Below are 20,000 nucleotides of genomic sequence, written 5' to 3' on the forward strand. Positions count from 1 at the left end.
GGTGGATGCTCCTGGTGGTTCAGTCCAACAGAACCAGACTCGGCACAGTGACCGGTTGTCTTCTCGGAACCAACCATCTGATTTAGCACCAGAAGCAGAGGATCAAATTTTTCAGGACAATGCCTCAACCCATCAACCCTCTCTGGGGAGGAGGCAGAGATACAAAACCAGGAGGAGGAATTAGGTTTGCCTGTCTTTTCTACAGTATTCCCAGTAATGAGCCAGTGTCAGATTGTTACCAACACTGGAAAGGACTTTAAGATTTACAACTATTCAGGGTTTGTTTTTACCCCAACATTGGTGGATCTCCTGGCTAAGGGTTTGACATTTGTACCCAGTAGGAGGGCAGATGTGGCCAATACCTTGATTGACCTCAAGCTTTTTATCAGATAGCTTAATTTACAGCTTATTTTTGGTGATCAGGTCATGATGCCGAAGGATTTTCACATTCCAAGTACATTTAATCCTCCTTTACATCATTCTCTTTGTCTTTTTGAATGACTGTGTGACTTAGACATTCATCATTTATTGAAATGTAAACGAATTGTCCCTTATAATATTAACAAAGATGAGAAGTGTCTTTTAGAATTGTTAACCAATTCTTCTGTGAGGGTTATGCAGCCAGACAAGGGGGGAGGACTGGTAGTGATGGAAGAGGTAGATTACATTCAGATAATGGAAAATATTCTGGCATCTGAAACCTATAGGGAGGTTTCGAAAAATGAGTTGAATCAGAGTGTGACCAGGGTCTGTACTTATTTCAATGACATGTTCATTAATGGAGTCATTAATGTGGAAGTTTTTAACTATATCTGTACCCCTAACCCCAGGATACCTGTCCTGTTTGGCAATCTGAAGATTCATAAGAATGTGCATGACCCCCCCATGCGCCAATTGGTGAGTGCAAGGGGCAGTGTGACTTACGCTGGGGCGAAGGTGGTGGACACGATTTTGAAAAAGTATGTGTGCAGTGAGTCCCACATTTCTAAAGACTCCTGGTCATTTCTTGAGAGGGTTAATCGTACTCCTTGCACAGGGAGAGTAATTTCTAGACAATCGATGTTATTGATTTGTACTCCTCCATCCCTCATTCCATAGCATTAGAATGGATTGAAGCTATCATGACCATTAAACAGGCACCTGTTGGAGACATTCTGATGGTGAGGGAGTTATTGGACATCATTCTGACCTGCAATTTTTTCTCCTTTAACAACTGTTGGTTCCACCAATTAATAAGGGTCCCTATGGGGTCTCCTTGTGGGGCCAGTGTTGCCAATTTGGTGATGACTTACTGGGAGAGAGAGTTTGTTTTCCCTAATTCTATCAGTCAGGAGAAAACCCTGCTTTACACTAGATTCTTGGATGATATTTTTATCATCCTACAGGGGGAGCGGGAAGTGGCTGAAACACTTTTAGATAGTTTTAATAACTCCACCAGTTTTTTGAAATTTACATTCAATTTTTCCAAGGAGAGGATCTCTTACTTAGATGTGAAGTTATTTAAGGATATCCCTCTAGGCTGTTTTACTGCCAAAATTCATCATAAAGTAACTTTTTCTAACAGTTATTTACATTTTGAGAGCAGTCACCCCTTCCATCAGAAGAGGTCGATAGTAAAGGGGCAGTTGGTGAGGATGGTGTCTAAGTTCAGCGACTTCCTTGAAGAATGTGAGTTTATTCGTGGCCTTTTTTTGAACAGGGGATACCCGGACCATCTCATATCAGAATTGGTCAAGGAAGTTTGCGGTAAGAGGAAGAATGGGTTCTACATACCAATTTTGGGCAATAATGTAGCACCCCAGAACCCCGAACCATCCCATATGCAAGCCCATGAGAATGACCATGGCAGTTTTATTACAACTTTCAATGTTGATGCAGGGGACATTTCCTCCATCATAAAGAAAAATTGGAGTATTTTACAATTAGACATGTAAGGTAACTCACGGTTTGAGATTACACCCAAGGTGGTGTTTAGGAGGGGGTTGAATCTGAAGAGAATTCTACAGATGAAATCGAACCATGCCCCGGTTAAGGGGATGTACAAATGCAATATGTGTAAATATTGTAGGTTTAATAAAGCAGGGACCTTTTTTAGTATTGGGGAGACCAAATACACCATCAGGGGTAGATTTAACTGTGCCAGTTCACATGTGGTATATTTGGCTAGGTGCTCTTCATGCCCGGTGTTTTATATAGGAAAAACTGACAGGAAACTTCAGGAACGCCTTTATGAACACTTTTATGCTATCAAAAAAGAGAAGATGGAGAATGCACTTGCCAGGCATGTTAAGGAATACCCAGGTCATGAATTTACTTTTTCAGTCATTGATCAGGTAGTTCCTTCCAATAGGGGGGATCCAGATACATTACTTTTAGAACAAAAGGAATTAATTTGGCAGCTAAAACTAGAAGCTTATCATTATCCATGTTTAAATGGAATGTTATCCATTTCTTGTATTTTAAAATTAAGAAGTTTGGTTAGGTAATTTTATTGTATTTATTTTTGTTGATTGTATCTATTTTAATTTCTTCATTTATTTTTTATCTATTTCAGCATGACTTACAAAAGTATGGATATTCCTTTTACTGCTTGCTCAGTAAAGTTGAGTCCTCAGGGAAGGGTTTGAGCAGGTGTTGTGGCATTTCAGTCTTTTTACCCTGAATCTAGCCTAAGAAATGTGATACAAGCTTACTGGAATTTCCAGGATTAATGAAAATGTACCTAGTGACAGTTTTTGTTGCTTTCCAACAGTAGTAAATAGAACACGTTTGCCACTTACACAGAACTGTTTGCGATCCAATGAGATAAACAGTATTTGTCAGAGGCATTTTCACTTATTCATGTCACTCTTCAGAGCTGCATTTAGGCCTTCAGCCATGACATTTGGGTGTCTAGAATACAAAAAAAAAATAGAAACAAAGTAACCTGGGAGTCCAAAAAAAAAAAAAAAAAGAAGACCTCTTATTATGTCTCCTAATAAATTCTAAGTTATTACAACTCATTTTCAACCAGTTTTGAAAACGCATCTATCAGGGATGGGAATTAGGAATGTAAACACTCAGTTTCCTAAAGTTAGGACCTGTATGTATTTTATTATTACCAAACTCTAATTTAAGTAAAACATTCCTGGTAAACATTTTAATGTCCAAGACAATATCCGAGAGTTCATTCATACAGGTAGGTATAAAGGATAGTCCTTTCTCTAACTCTTCAGTCTCCTCAGGGCTTAACATACGTTTAGAAATATTCCAAACTATTGTGCCCCCATCTGATCCCACATTTTCTTGATAGTCTGCCCGGATTGCTGCTCCATTGATCCAGTCTGAATTGTGTTTTCTGACAATAAATCATTTTTCGCCATTCACTGGATCATATTGGATTTTATGGTGTTGTCCTGCCTTGGTCTGCTCCACTGTTGTTTCGTATTTCTTGTTTGCTTTTTGCATATTTTTACATCAGTGGAGCGGTTGCATCTTGGGGGCATTATTTCCTGTTTGTCCCCTCAGTTATTGTTTAATCTTTGTGTATTCATATTACATTTCTTTTTAGTTTTTAAAACAAATATTTTGCATGGCTTGTAAACAAATGCTATGAGAACTATAACATTTCCTTGAATTACCAACAGAATAAGCAGAAGGATCCTCCATTTAATGTCTCATTATCAGAAGACCTCAGGATGCAATGTGTGTATCATAGTGAACCGGAGTGTCAGAACTGCAATGGAGCTACAGCACAGAAATTCGAGAATATAAACCGCTAATGCGATTTATCACATCGATTTGGGTTTGATTCTTTCACTCTTCACTTGTGCGCTGCGGGACTTTACGCATGATATTTACACATACCAGGGTTCCTGGGATGCCACTGGCTAGTGAATTTTCTTTGGTTAAAAAAGAGAAAGATTAAAATCTTAAATTCCAAGCTGAATATCCAGCAGTGCCTGCTGTTGAAATAAATCCCATTTCAATACACAATCTGTTAAACCGCTGTCAGAAGTCTATATTGAAGTAGACTGTTGTGTCATTTGTACACAGCTCTAAACTGTTAGCATAAGTGCAAAATAGCTTGTCTTTACTTAATTGACATCTGACATCAATTGGAGAGACCCCAAAAGTTCCTCACCAAAAGGATAAAGGGACTCCAAAATCTGTCATATGCTGCCAGATTGAAGAAACTCCAGCTCTATTCAGTCGCATACCGTCTGCTCAGAGGTGACATGTGCCTGACATACAAGGCCATGTCCAACCCAGAATTAATGGACATGCTCCACCTCAAAAAATCCAAATCCACCAAAACCACTAGAGCAAGTGACTTAAACCTTAGCACGGATATAAATAGGACGTGCTGGAGGGATAGATTTATCACTCAGAGACTCCCTATGCTGTGGAATAAAATCCTGGTCCATGTGAGGCAGAGCACCTCGCTGGCTCTGTTCAAGAGAAATCTTGACCTGTGGCTGGGAGATCGTAGGTTTACCCCGGGAATCATCTCTGTGTCACTGCTGGACAGAGGCACAACAAACTAATGGGTACAGTATTTTTTCATATAAGGGGTGGCGTAAGCCACAAAACTTTGGGCTGGGCTTATAAATGCCTTAGGGCAGATAGCCTAGTATAAACCTATGAACCTATGAACCTATAATTGATTTGAAACTGTATTATCTCAGATGTTGTTGAAGTGAACAATGATAACTTATCACAGCATGTCAGGAATGATTCATACATATATCCTATAATGCACTTAGTGATGTACAGCTAAAGCAAGATTATACTCTGTCCTGGAATTTGTACTCGTACATTTCAAAGAATGTGTGTTACAGTGATTTTTCTTCAGGGTGTGTGGGTCAAAGGGGGTTGTTAATGATGTCATATGTGCCTCTAAGTAAAAGGTATACATAAAGGCATCCGTTTGCTTAAGGTATATGCAAACACAGGTTACTAAAGTTTATACATGCAATAAAAGGAAACATTGTAGTTTACTGCATTTCAAAGATAAACCAGCCAAGGCACAGATAGACTGTCAAACTTGCTAATTTATCAAAATGGGGCACTCACCTTTATATACTGTTTCACTCAGTGAAGAAAAGCAGTAGCAAAAAGGGCAACGAAAAAGGGGGAAGTGTAAATAGCTGAAATACATGGCTTTAATAGTTTAGTAAAATAATCTGAATTATAAACAACAGGAATCTCTTACACTATAAGTCTTACTGGGACACCTCTGTTGGGAACTGCAGACCTCAATGCATTTATAATGTTCAATAATCAGAACAGAGCGCAGAATAATTAATATTGAGAAAGAGCTTAAAGTGGAAAAACACCTCTATCTACAAGGTATATTATTTACTTAAATACTGATAATTGGAACAAATTGTTTTCCTTAAATAAGTTATTGCATTTATGCAAAGCAGTCCAGTCAATTTTATTGTTTTAAGAGTGCAGGCTATTCCTGATTTAACTATTCTGGTTCATAGGTTCATAGGTAGGTACTCGGCTATCTGCCCGAAGGCATTTATAAGCCTAGCCAGAATGTGTTGGCTTTCGCCACCCCCTTAGATTAGTTCCCTGTGCCTCTGTCCAGCAGAGCCATTGAAGCGATCCCTGGGGTAAACTTTCTGTTTCCCATCCACTCGTCAAGGTCTCTTGAAGAGGGTTAGCAAGGAGCTCTGCCTAATGTAGATTGGAATCTTGTTTCAGAGCATGGGAAGTCTCTGAGACAGGAATCTATCCCTCCAGCACATCCTATTTATTGTTGTGGTGAGGTTTAGATCCCTGGAGCATGTGGCTCTAGGGGATATGGTTTTCTTTAGGTGGAGCATGTCCATCAATTCTAGGTTGGACATGGCCTTGTATGTCAGGCAGAGATCACTTCTGAGTAGGCGGTATGCAACCGAATACAGCTGGAGTTTCTTCAGTCGAGCTGCATAGGGCATCTGCTTCAGGCCAGTGATCCTCTTGGTGAGGTACTTCTGTGGTCTTTCCAGTTGTGGCAGGTGTCTTGTAAGGTACATCCCAAATGGGGCATTGTACTCTATGATAGGTCTGATGAGTGATGCACAGAGGGGCCCAGTGACCTCTTTTGATCTGGATGCAAACCCTTTTGTGATTAGGTGGGCCACATAGAAGGATTTTCTAACCACTTTGGCAATGTGATTATCAAAGGAGAGGTTACTATCTACTTGGGTCCCCATATCCCTTATTACGTCTTCCGTATTTAGGGGCTACCACTTATGTGGTAGTTTGTGGGTACTTTGTTTTTTTCCAAAGGGGATGACTATGCACTTTTTGGCATTTAGCTTGAGGCCATGGTTTTGACACCAGGTGTCTGTCTCAGTGAGACCCTTTTGGAGGATGTCTGTGTCAGCCAGAGAGTCAATTATAGCCCCTAGTTTGCAGTCGTCTGTTAACTTGGTCAGCCATAGTCCTCCTGTGCTTGCCTGTACCTCAGAGAACTATATGCCGAACAGGAGGGGTCCTAGGACTGAGTCCTGGTGAACAACACTTGTAACTGGTTTAGAGTCAGACCTAGCTCCTGCAACTCTTACCATGTGGGTGCTGTCTGTGAGCCAGTTGGCAACCCATCTTGTGACATAGGGGGTTTATGTTTAGGCTGGTGAGCTTGTCTAGAATACCTGAGTGCGGAATGGTGTCGAAGGCCTTTGCAAGGTCTAGGTAGGCTGTGTGGACCACCTTTACCTTGTCTATAGCCTTGGTAACTGTCTCAAAGAATTCCACCAGGTTTAGGAGGCATGATCTGCCCTTAACAAAGCCGAACTGGGTAGGGTCCAGTGTTTGGAGGTTTCCAATGTCTCTGTTAATGAGATCCATGATGATGCACTCCATAGCTTTGCAGACCAAGTTAGTCAGGCTTATAGGGTGATAGTTCCCAGGGTCCGTTGTAGCTCCACCTTTGTGGAGTGGAATAGCCGTTGCTGTGCACCACTCTGTGGGCACATATCCTGTGGAGAGACTGAGTTTAAACAGTGTGTTTAGGTGAGGGGTTAGTTAATCTTTGAGCTCATGTGGGATGCAGCCTGGGACACCGTCCGGTCCCATTGATGCTGTGCTTTTGGCTTTGGAGAGGGTTGTTTTAACCTGAGTGTCTGTGATTTCAGGGGCACTACATTCTTCTGGTATAGTTATGTGCCCTTTTGAGGGTGAGAGGGGGGGTGAAGTTTGCACTGAACCTGTCTGCCAGGATGTTGGCTATATCGGTCGGTTCTGTGTATTTTGTGCCATTCTGCACTAACTCCGAGCAGATCTGAGAATTGCCACTTAGATTCTTGACATAGCTAAAGAATGCCTTGTGGTTATCTTTGGAGTCCATGGCAAATTTTCTTTCGAAGCTAACCTTGGGTGATTTTATGAGGGAATGTAGTTTCTTGCTGATACTGATCAGGGATGTCTTCCCTTCTTGGGATTTTACTCTTTTCTGTATTAGTTTCCTCCTTCTATTGTATAGCTTGTTTATGGCAGGGGTCCACCAGACTTGTTTCCTTTTCTTGGAGGAGTAAGTCTTGGTTTTGTTTGGGATAGCACGATCCATGCATTCTTGTAGGTGCCCATAGAGTGCATGAGTAAAGGATTGGACAGCTTGGACAGCGTTATCCTTTATCATGGGGGCTTTGAAACTTCCCACCTCGATCTTAAGTAACGTGAAGTTTGCTTTTGAAAAGTTTTTCACGGTGGTTTCTTTGACCGGGAGTGGTGGTGGAATGTGGATCTCCAGAGTGATTAGTTTATGGTCAGATCTAACCAGCGAGGGGTTGGCCTCCGGTGTGGAACACCAGTCGTCCATGTTGGTGATGACCAGGTCCAATATGTTGTCACCTCTGGTGGAGCTATTGACCAGTTTATCCAGGGTGTTTGAGTATATAAATTCTAGGAAATGTTGGGCAAGGGAGTTTGTACTTGAGTAGTTCTCCCAGTTAATGTTTGGTAATTGAAATCACCCGATATCAGGCTGTTTGGTAGGACCTTTATGTTTCCCAGTGTTTCCAGGAATGCGGAGTGAGGGTCCTGGGACATGGTGGGTGATCTGTAGCAAGCTATAATTTGAATAGCAGTTTTGCCCATGGTTAGTTGCACGTGAATGATCTCTGAAGCATCGTGCTGTGCCACTAACCTGGAGGTGTAGGTATACTTGATGAATATGGATACGCCCCCACCTTTTGTATTTCGGTCTGGGTTTTGTGGCCGAAATGTATGGTATGAGTTGTAGCCTGGTAATGCTGGGGTGCTCTCTGGAGCCTTAAACCAGGTTTCTGTTACTGCGCATATATCGATTTTCTCCATAGTGCCTCGAGTGCATGCATTTTGAGGTTTAGACTTCTGGCATTGAGTAGCATTACCCTCAGTTTTTTGTTACTTGTGCTATTTATGGCGGTGGGTTTGTCTTTTGAGCCTTGCCTAAAAAAGGCACTATGGGGGTGGCAAGAGCCTTGGCCAGTATTTGAAAGTCTAAGGGGGACAGGTGCAAGCAGTCTCTAGCAAAGCAGCGTGGCTTGTCGAGCATGTTCACTCCATCCAATAGTCAGAGTTACCATAATCAGAATCAACAAAAAAATCAAACCAGCACATTATTACATGTTACTTCTCTGCAGATTCTTGCTGGTGGGTGAATTGTGTGCTTTTTGTAGATGGTGCTGAGAAACTTGTCCAGGTATTCTTTTACTCATCTTTAAAAGTCTTATTTAAAAGAAGAATCTGGGCTCTTTAAGAGCTATAACTATCCTAAAAAATACATATTCCAAGTCATTAAGTCTAAGTCACAGATGAACTTTGACAGAAAATATGTCAAGCAAGTTCATCAGTAAGCACAATAAGCGAAACAAAAAAAATCTAAGTGAAGTGATCGCAAATGGAAACAATCATGTTACATTTGTGATTACATAAAACAACGAAAACATGCCTTTTATGTGAGGGGCTTCACCCCAACACACACATCCCCGACATGGGTACTCTGCCCCACATCCCTGGAAACTGAATATACTAACTCCACAGTTGCACAACCACAAAGAATGAAGAAATTCCTTAAGTATATTGCAGTTTGACTGTAATACATACAATGTGACCAGTTTCATGACCAATGAAAATTACAAGAAACAGAGGCATGAGATAAATGCATGCTGCTACTGAATCTATGGCATCTATAGATAAATTGAACCTCAGTACACTAACCAAAAATAATATCAGTGACAAAACCATCAAAAGTAACATGCTCTATCAAACTCATCAACTACCCTTAAATAGAACTGTGACACCAGGGAAATACTGACAGTCCAGCTATCTGGCATTGTGTAAATAATTGTATGTCACTTGAAAATATTAATATGATTTTTATAGAATTGTGAGGCTGCCGGTCCAGCTAGCTGGACTTTTGTAAATAATTTTATATCATTTGTAAATATTAATATGATCCATATGCTTGTCTTACAAATATAAGAGAATTATATGTTATGTGGATATTAAACTACTGGTGCAGAAGTATGTGTTGAACTGTATGTTATGTACTGAGCTTCAAGAATGTAACCATAGTGTACCCTACTGGAAAAGAACAAAAATGACTGGCTTCCAGACTATCTGTAAATATACAGAGCTGAGTATATTTTTTTGTTTATAGAGTTTGTTAATTGTTGCTTAGATCCCTGTTGAAACTGTTGTCTCCCTGTTCTGAGAGACTCATCTGTAAATATACAGAGCTGAGTATATTTTTTTGGTTTTAGAGTTTGTACTGTTAGTTGTTGCTTAGATCTCTGTTGAAACTGCCCCCCCCCCCATTTTCTGCCATGTCTTCAGTTGGTATAACTGTTTTTTACAGCTTGTGTGTTATCTAACTCAAGGATCACTTGCATAAAATTTGACCTGTTAGTAACAGCCTGGTGCTGCGGTAACGTTGTCGTCTCATAGCAAGCCGTTGTCCTGTTCAATTCTCAGCTAGAGCGTCTTCTGTGTGGAGGCATACGTGAATGGGGCATGCCTTCGTTGAAGGTTGTGTGTCAGGGCTGGTAACCCAGTACGTAAAAATCCACTACCAATCATTAGTGGACCGGAGTTCCGCTGTGGCGACCCCTAACCGGGAAAAGCCGAAAGACACAAACAAACAAAGTAACAGCCTGCATTTAATTGCTGGAACCTGTGTTCAGAGAGACTGCCTTCCAGACTATCTCCAAATATATAGAGCTGAGTATATATTTTTTTGGTTATATAGTTTGTTAATTGTTGCTTAGATCTCTGTTGAAACTGTTGTATCCCTGTTCTGAGAGAGACTGACCTGCAAATATACAGAGCTGCATATATTTTTTTGGTTTTAGAGTTTGTGCTGTTAGTTGTTGTTAGATCTCTGTTGAAACTGTTTTGTCCCACCCATCCTCCCTATTTTTGGTTTGTAGTTTAAATTTGGTGGTTTTTGCAGTTGCCCGCCCCACTGTAGATTTGATCTGGGACACTCACCCAGTCCCATCTCTTTACCACATTCTACCTAATAAACTCTTTCTGCACTTGCTTTTAGTCCTTTTTAATTTAATTGCATTTTTAAACTGTGTTTGGTCTAATATTGCTACATACTCAAGTGTGCTAGCTTGCACTGCATGTGAATTGTTTTTACTACTGTTTTTGCTACTTTTCTGTAAAAAAAAAAAAAAAAACTGTAAGCCTGTTTTCTACCTTTCCTGTAACTATTGTTCCAGATACAGATTTGCTGTATCCAGGACTGTATGCAAGCTTCTGAGACCCCAGCCTTTCTGTGTTGGAGGGAAGCCTTCTAGCTTATCAGTGGGAGTGGTAAGCACTAGGTAACCTGTCTACCACATAAGGAGTGGTTCTGGCCCAGAAATTGTATGTATTGGCCGTTTGGGCAATCTCTTCCATCGCTCTCAACTTTCTGATTTGAAAGTCTGCATTTGCACTTGTTTCTGTCCTGTAACTCGTCTAGTGCAGATACAGAGTCTTAGTTTTAGCACTTAAATTTGCTTATTCATGCTCAGCACTTGTTCAGAACTTGTAAGCACTAAATAAGCTACTATTTACTATAGCACTCAATCTTCCTCATTACCTAGAGGAAAACCGTTTTTATACTTATTTTTCTCACGTGCTTAGAGAAAAACAGCTCTTGTACTCACTTTCCTCACTTATCTAGAGGAAAATAGTTTTTTATTCAGGCATGTCCAAGGGTCAGCTCACAGTGTTCTCTCCTGTCTATCTGATGAATCTGGGCATCTTGAGGCAATGTAGAAATTGCCTCATGTACACAGATAACCCTCTCCTCCTACCATCCAATACTACAACCTGTGAGAGATGCACTTATCTAGCCAGACTGGAGGTAAAGCTCTCTCTGACCAAGACTGAACTTGACAGTCATGAGGAGAAGGTAAACATTTGCACCACACCACACTCATCACATATTCTCACTAAATTTACACCACCAAAATCTACACATAGTATCACAAAAACATTCGCGGAGGCTCTCAATAATAATCTGTCTAAGCAACAGAGACCTCAAAAGCAGAAACGCAAGCAACCTTCATCCTCCAACACAACCCAAATGACACATAGCCCACAGACTCAATGTGCCACTCAACCACAGCCAATAAGGCAAAACAACGTATCCAACACACTAGTCATAAGTGACTCTATAGTCAGACACACCGATGTCCCACTCACCAGGCTGAACAAGGAGAAGGTTACTGTCAGCTGCCTGTCGGGTGCCAGGATCTGCCACATAACCCAAGCACTCAGGTCACTCCACAAGAAGTACAAATATGATTCTGTCATTGTCCATGTTGGTGTGAATGACCTGAGACGTACCTCCCTGGACTACATGAAAAGAGACATGGAAGAGCTCTCCGATCTTGTAGCCCAGGCAAGTATGACCCTAGCCCTGAGTAGCATTCTGCCATTGCCCCGAATGATACCACAGTACAAGGACAAAATGATTGACTTCAACAATTAGCTAAGCTTTTGGTGTCATTCTAAGGGGATCCAGTATCTGTCTGCTTGGGATGACATGGTCAACAGACCACGATGCTTTGCCACAGATGGCCTGCACCTGTCACCCCTGGGATTCCAGATACTGGCTAAAGGTCTTGCTGCCCCTATAGTGCCTTTTTTAGGCAAGGTTCAAATAACAAATTCACCACCATAACAGGAACAGTCAAGCAAAAACTGATGGTAATCCTACTCAATGCTAGAAGTCTAAATCTCAAAATGCACTCACTCGAGGCACTCCTTAAAATGGAGAACATCGATATCTGTGCAGTGACTGAGACCTGGTTCATGGCTCCAGAGAGCACCCCTGCACTACCAGGCTATAACTCATACCACACTTTTTGTCCATGTAACCTGGACCGAAACACCAAAGGCAGAGGTGTGTCCATATTCATTAAGGATATCCACACCTCCAGGCTAGTTGCTCAGCATAATACATCCGAGGTTATCCAAGTGCAACTAACTCTGGGCAAAACTGCAATCCAAATTGTAGCTTGCTACAGATCCCCCACCATGCCCCAGCATTCCCACTCCTCTTTTCTTGATGTACTGGAAAATATTAGGGTTCAACCAAACACCCTAATAATGGCTGACTTCAACTACCCCACCATTAACTGCGAAAACTACTCGTGTACCAACTCCTTAGCTCAAGGCTTTCTGGAATTCATAAACTGCAATGCCCTGGATCAACTTATCCACACCCCCACCAGGAGCAACAATATCCTACACCTAGTCATTACCAACATGAATGACCAGTGTTCCACACCTGAAGTCAACTCCTTGTTGGTCTGATCCGACGATAAGCTAATCACCCTAGAAATCCACATCCCGCCCCCACCCCCATTAAGGAAACCAAGGTAAAAAATTTCTCAAAAGCCAACTTCATGCTTCTTAAGACAGAAGTGGTGAACTTCATGACACCCATGCAGATGGACAATACAGTTACAACTGCTGAATCCTACAAAAATGCACTCTATAAGCACTTACACAAGTGCATGGATCGTGCTATCCCAAACAGAACCAAGATGTTATCTTCCAAAAAAAGGAAGCCAATCTGGTAGTCCCCTGCCATAAACAAACTGTACAACAGAAGGAAGAAACTGTTGCAAAAGAGAGTAAAATCCCATGAGTGGAGGAGCTCCCTGGTCAGCCTCAGTAAGAAGCTGAGATCCCTTATAAGATCCTCCAAAGCTAGCTATGAAAACAAAATTGCCACTAATTCTAAGGACAACCACAAAACATTCTATAGCTATGTCAAGAATCTCGATGGCAACACCCAGATCTGCTCTGAGTTTCAGCACAAAGGCATGAAAATTACAGAACCAACTGATATTGCCAACATCCTGGAAGATAGGTTCAGTGCTAACTTTACCCCACCTCATAAAGGGCTCATATCTATACAGGAAGAATGCAGTGTCCCTGTAATCACAACTATGCAGGTGAAAGCTGCACTCTCTAAAGCCAAAAACACAGCATCCATAGGACTGGACAACATCCCAGGCTGCGTTTTACATGAACTTCAGAATGAACTGGCCCCCACTTAAGCACCATGTTCAATAATAGCCTCGCATCAGGCTTTGTGCCCACTGAATGGCACACAGCAACAGTTATCCCACTCACAAAGGGGGAGCCACCACTGATCCTGGGAACTATTGACCTATTAGCCTGATGAGCCTGGTCTGCAAGGCCATGGAACGTATCATCATGGAACTCATAAACAAAGACATTGGTAACCTCCAAACTCTGGATCCCACCCAGTTCGGGTTTGTGAAAGGCAGATCATGCCTCCTGAACCTGATCGACTTCTTTGAGGCAGTCATCAAAGCCGTAGATGAGGGTAAGGTGGTTCACACAGCCTATCTTGACCTCGCCAAGGCTTTTGACACCATCACCCATTCCTGAATTATAGCTAAACTCACTAAACTAGGTATAAATCCCTACATCACAAGATGGGTTGCCAACTGGCTCACTGACAGAACCCACATTGTAGAAGTTGCAGACTCCAAATCTGACCTCAAAGCAGTGACAAATGGAGTACCACAGGGTTCCATCCTGGGACCTCTTCTGTTTGGTATCTACTTCTCTGAAGTACAGGCTAGCACAGAAGGCCTCTGGCTAACGAAGTTTGCAGATGACTGCAAACTAGGAGCCATAGTCAAGTCCCCAAATGATGTGGACATCCTACAGAAGGGCCTCGCTGAGACAGATGCCTGGTGTCAGAGCCATGATCTCAAGCTCAATGCCAAAAAGTGCAGTGTCATCCCCTTTATTAAAAACTCTGTGCCCATGAACTACCACATAGGCAGCAATCTACTTAACACCGAATGTGTAATAAGAGACCTTGGGACCCAGGTGGGCAGTAGTCTCTCCTTTGATAGTCACATCACCACAGTAGTCAGGAAGTCCTTCTACTTGGCACACCTCATCATAAAAGGGTTCTCATCCAGGAAAAAAGATGTCATTGTTCCCCTCTACTAGACACTCATTAGACCCATTATAGAGTACAACGCCCCTTTTGGAATGTACCTCGCAAGACATCTGCAGCAGCTGGAAAGGCCACAGAAGTACCTCACAAAGAGGATTACTGGCCTCAAACAAATGCCCTACACTGATCACCTCAAAAAACTCCAGCTTTACTCCATAGCATATCACCTACTCCAAGGTGATCTCTGCCTAACATATATAGCTATGTCAAATCCAGAGCTGTTGGACATGCTACACCTAAGGAAATCCCAATCCCTCCGAGCTATATGCTCTAGGGACCTAAACCTTGTCACCACAATAAACAGAGACTTCCCATACTCTGGAACAAGCTACCCATCTCTGTCAAGCAAAGTTCTTCATTAGCACTCTTCAAGAAAAATCTTAATGAGTGGATGGGAAATAGGAAATGCACCCTGGGGATCACTTCTGTGTCTCTGCTCAACAGTAGCACAGGAAAATAACTTTCTTGGATGGCCTAAGCCAGGGAACCTTGTTGGCTAGGCTTACGTAGGCCCTTGGGCTGATAGCCTAGTACCTACCTATGAACTAACGAACCTATGTGTACAAACTATAGTTAGAACATACAGAGTTAACTTGCAAACCCTCAAGAAAATAAGTTGAAAAGTAAAGAGTTTTACAACTGTGTTTCATTGCAGCAAGCAGACACAATGTCCAGAGCTAGAGGTTTTCCTATTGTCTTGAAACAGAAATAATTACTCTGTTTAAAATGTAAAGTACTTTTATTGTTCTGTGACTTCCTAGCAGCTGCACATCTGAGAGATAAGTATTTTTGATACAGAGGTGCTAAATTCTAAGTATCTATTTAGCTTGGGAACTGAAGTCAGGTGACAAAGAGTGATGTCATCCAAAGCTGACCCAGCAGTAATGTTTTGATATTAATTTGGGAACTCTCTCAGAGACTGCGCATTTTGTATCTTGTCTTGGATTTGAAAACATCCTTTCAGCACTTCTCATCTCCATTTGCCTTGCTCTGTAAGCAAGTTATTTACAGCATAGTTTCTTTTAGAGATAGTTAGGAATATAGTAAAGATTACTTTAGATGTTTTCTGTATTTATTTGAGACTGTCCTGCAATGGTTGTTTTAAAATATTGCCTGTGATTCTGAACTCTGTTGTCACTGTGCTGAGTTATTGAGTATTGTCTTGTTCTTTTATTATTTATTATTAAATATATTTAAACCTTTTAATTGTGGCTGGTTTGTTTAGAGATATTTAAGCTCTTAGAGTACTTGCATATGTATTTGGTGGCACTGTAGAGGCCACTCAAATAGCCTTGAAAGTCTTGGTCACACTTAACATTTGGATAATAGTAACATCACACAGTAGGGTCATCCTTTGGGAAGGGCCTTATAGTAGCTGATACAGACCTGGTTGGTGGCAGTGGTAAATACCTTTTAGACTGGGCAGAAGGGGGCATAGCTAGTAAACCTGTGCCAGCCTTTCCCAGGAGTATGTGTATGTTTGTGTATAAATCAGATCTCAAAGTGTGTGTCAGTTACTTCTGCAGGGACACAAAGCACTGGTTGGACAGAGGGGGATACTGGAGGTTTTGGCTTGACCGCTCGGCTGAGATCTTTCTATAACTGTGCCAGTGGGGAGTCTTATTGGGAATCTGGAGAGAGCGAAAGGGAGAAACCAGCCCCAGACCGACTGTGATCTCTGTGTGCTCTTAAAGGAAATTGTACTTTACTGTGTGTGTACTTGTCATGCTCCCAATGTGCACGTCCCTCACTGGTGCTAGTGGTGAGGATTGAGGCTCCTTGATTACTGCCCAGTGCAAGGGCATAACATGAACAAAAACGCTACAAGCAGTGTTTTTGTGTGTGTGGGGGGGGCTTGCATCCCCACAACTTTAAATATATCAGAATGAAGATCATGCAACAGTAAGGAAAAGGACAAAAGTCCTCTACACCACTGCCTGTTTATCTCAGAAAAAAGCATACATCTTACCCCAACTTAGCAGCATAATTGAAAGGAGCATACTCATTCGCTTACACTGATAAACTATATAAAGAGCCACACTTCATCAGCAATCAAAGAAACACACTGATGAAATGCTTTAAAAGAGAACATTGATGAAATCAGACTGATTAAATGAATAACCCCTATATATGTACATATATATAATGCTATACAAAAAGAGGCAGCCTGTAACAGCAAGACAGTAAATTTGTTCCTCGTTAGAAGGTTTGGGAGGGTGAGTAAGAGCTTACATAAAAGACAGTGGAAATGTTGAGTGCAACAGCCAACTTGGGGCTAATTTCTACAGTATACAAAAAGAAATAACCTGCACTTAAGAGCTGGAATCAAGACCTGGTACAGGCCTACACCCTGGGACTTCTAAAAGAAAGCATATTTTTGCAGGGGATGTGTACAGTTGTAAAATTTGGTTAAAAGTACACAGGGGTTTTGTTTTGTTTTGTTTTGTTTTCATTTTGAAATACTACAAGTTAGGTGCTATATTGTTTTGATTAACTCTGAATTTATGAATAAGCCTATGCTTTGTACAAGTGGTGCCTTCAGTGGTTACTTAAACTTGTACTAGTGGAGAATGCAGGCAGTTGGCCAAGGATTCATTGGATTCTTTATATTTGCTTATAGCAACTGATATACAATCAGGGCATGAGTATATGTAGCAGCACAGCTGTAGATACTATCACAGCTGTCTTTCTCTAACAGGGTATTCTCCCAATTAGTTAAATAACTGTAAATAATTTTAATTCTTGGTACTGATGGGACTTTCCCAGTGTTGTGCTAAATAACCATAAGGTAAACCATAGCATTATGCTAATAAATAATTCTATCTAGTGGCCAAAACTAAAACTCAGATGGGTTAAGTTTTCATACCCTTTTTAGTTCATTCTTCCAAAGCTTGCCCCACAGGCATTAGCAAAATAAAGCTGACAGTTTGAGAAATATTTAATCTTAGGTATACTGAATGAATCAGTTCTTTTTTTTTTCAAAACAGGTTTATTGTTTTAACATATAAGAGAAATATCATAACAATTTTATACAAGTAATTAAAAATAGGTATTATTATAATATTCAACAAAACAACTAAAGTATTTACAAAGACATCCACTACAATCAGATCAATTAATTAAACTAAAATACCATGCTATTGAAATTAACATTTTTTAACAAATTTTGTAAATTATCCCATACAATAAAATAAGATGTTTTTCTATTTGTTCTAGTCCTAATTGTGTTTATTTCCATATGGCATACTATATTCATAACATTTTTAAATTCATTGAACGAAGGAGGTGTATCTGAAATCCAATTTCTAGTTATTATTTTCCTAGCCACTGCTAGAATAGACCATAACAAGGGAAGCTTAACCTTTTTAACACTTTGAGGTACAGGTGTGTTGAATAATATAAGAGATTTAGAAATAATGAAATTATCTGTAAAAAGAGCCTGCAAAAATTCATTAATTGACTTCCAAGTATTCTTTCAATTTTATACAGTCATAAAACATATGAGCCCAGTCAGCATTAATTTCTACATTACATCTCTTACATAGATTATCTTTATTATTTATTTTATTCATCATCAAAAGTGTATAAAAAGATCTATGTAAAAATGTCCATGTATAAAGTCTCCAGACAATGGAATACGTAGTTCTATAAGCAGATTCCAATATATATTGTTTATCTTGTTGATTTGGTGGGTCCCCATTAATAGAAGTGAAATAATTCCAGTATGAATCTACACTGTAAAAAGTTTCTTGTCTGATAACTTTATGTATGTATGAAAGTTTACCTTTATCAGAAACTTTATGTTGTAAGTTTAATATCAAGTAATCAATCAGTGTTGGAATAGATTCTTTAACAGTTATGGACATTAAATCTATTTTATTAATGAGATGTTGTCTAAAGGTCTGAACCTCTAACCAGCAAGTTTCTCTTAGATCAAATTCTTGTTTTAAGAAATCTAGATTTTTAACTTTATTGTCAGATATCAACTGATACCAGTACTTTAAATCATTATCTATAGCTAAATGAGTTCCTTCAGATGTAGATGACAAAAGCATACCCTGAGTATACATTATAGGAAATACAATAAAATTCCATTCCCTATACTTAGGGTGCATGAATATAAAGTTACGATAACTAATAATAATATTTAATGGGTAACAAACCATATGTTTAGGTGTAATAGGTGAAGTACAAAATTCCTTTAGTAACCATAACATGGAGTTATTTACAATCATATTTTTATGTGTTAAGGAGATTTTCATGAAGTGTATACTAATTAGCTCCCAATAATCTTTCCATTTTGTGACATATGACTGATCTATTAATAAAGTAATAACTTTTACAATAGAAGAGATAGTATATAAATTAAAGTCTGGAAAAGAAATACCCCTTGAGACCAGCTATTAGTATGTTTCTTTAATGCAATCCTAGGTCTATTAGGTGCCCATAAGAAATTTAACATTAGTGTGTTCAGTTTCTTGATAATTATTTTTGTAGGTGGAAGTATTATTGATTGTATTAAGTATAAAATCTTGGGGAATATTATCATTTTAATAATTGTAAGTCTCTCCTCCATAGTAAAAACATATTATTCCAGGTATTAAAAAGATTTTGTATATTAAGAAAACAGGTATTATAATTATTATATATAATAGATTTAATATCTTTAGATAGTATTATACCTAAACAAGTTATCTGACCTGAATTGGGTACATATTTAGTAAAATCACTAATGAGAATATTTTTTCGTGTATATATAGGTAGTATTTTAGTTTTTCTTCATTGAATATTAAACCAGAAATACTTTTAAAATTCATCATGTTATCAAATAGAGACTGTATAGAAGAATTAGATCCTGCTGATGTAATTAGAACATCATCTGCAAAAAGTTGAATTTTGGATGTTGTATTTTCATCTATTTCAAAATCCTCTATGTCAGTACTGTTTCTGATCAAATTAGCCCAAGGCTCCATTACTAAAGTGAATAATAGCGGAGAAAGTGGACATCCTTGTTTTGTACCTTTAAGAATGGGTATTTTTTGTGAAACATATGTTCCTACCTTAATATAAGCCAACGTTCCTTTGTATAAATGTTCAATTAGATTTACAAATGCATCCGAGAAGTTTGTGCACTTCATTAAGGTAAACAGATAGTCCCAACTTACTGAATCAAATGCTGAACTTATATCAAGACTAATAAGTGTTAAATCTTTCTTTTTCCTATTTCCAAAATCTATTAATGTTAAAGTTCTTCTTATATTATCAAAAGTATTTCTATTTACAATGAAGCCTGTCTGATCTATATCTATAATGCCGGGAATGATTGTCTTCAATCTATCAGCAAAGATATTCATAAACATTTTATAATCAACATTAAGTAATGAGATGGGCCGATATGAAGAACATCTAGTTGGATCTTTATTAGGTTTTAAAATTGGTGAAATAAATGTATATTGCCAAGATGGGGGTTATTAACTCAGTTTGGGCCAAAATAAAAACCTTATGTATTAATGAATATGTATTTTTAGAAAGG

The sequence above is a fragment of the Protopterus annectens genome, chromosome 4.part0 (assembly GCF_019279795.1).
Source record: "Protopterus annectens isolate FY-2018-M chromosome 4.part0, PAN1.0, whole genome shotgun sequence".
Taxonomy (NCBI): Eukaryota; Metazoa; Chordata; order Ceratodontiformes; family Protopteridae; genus Protopterus; species Protopterus annectens.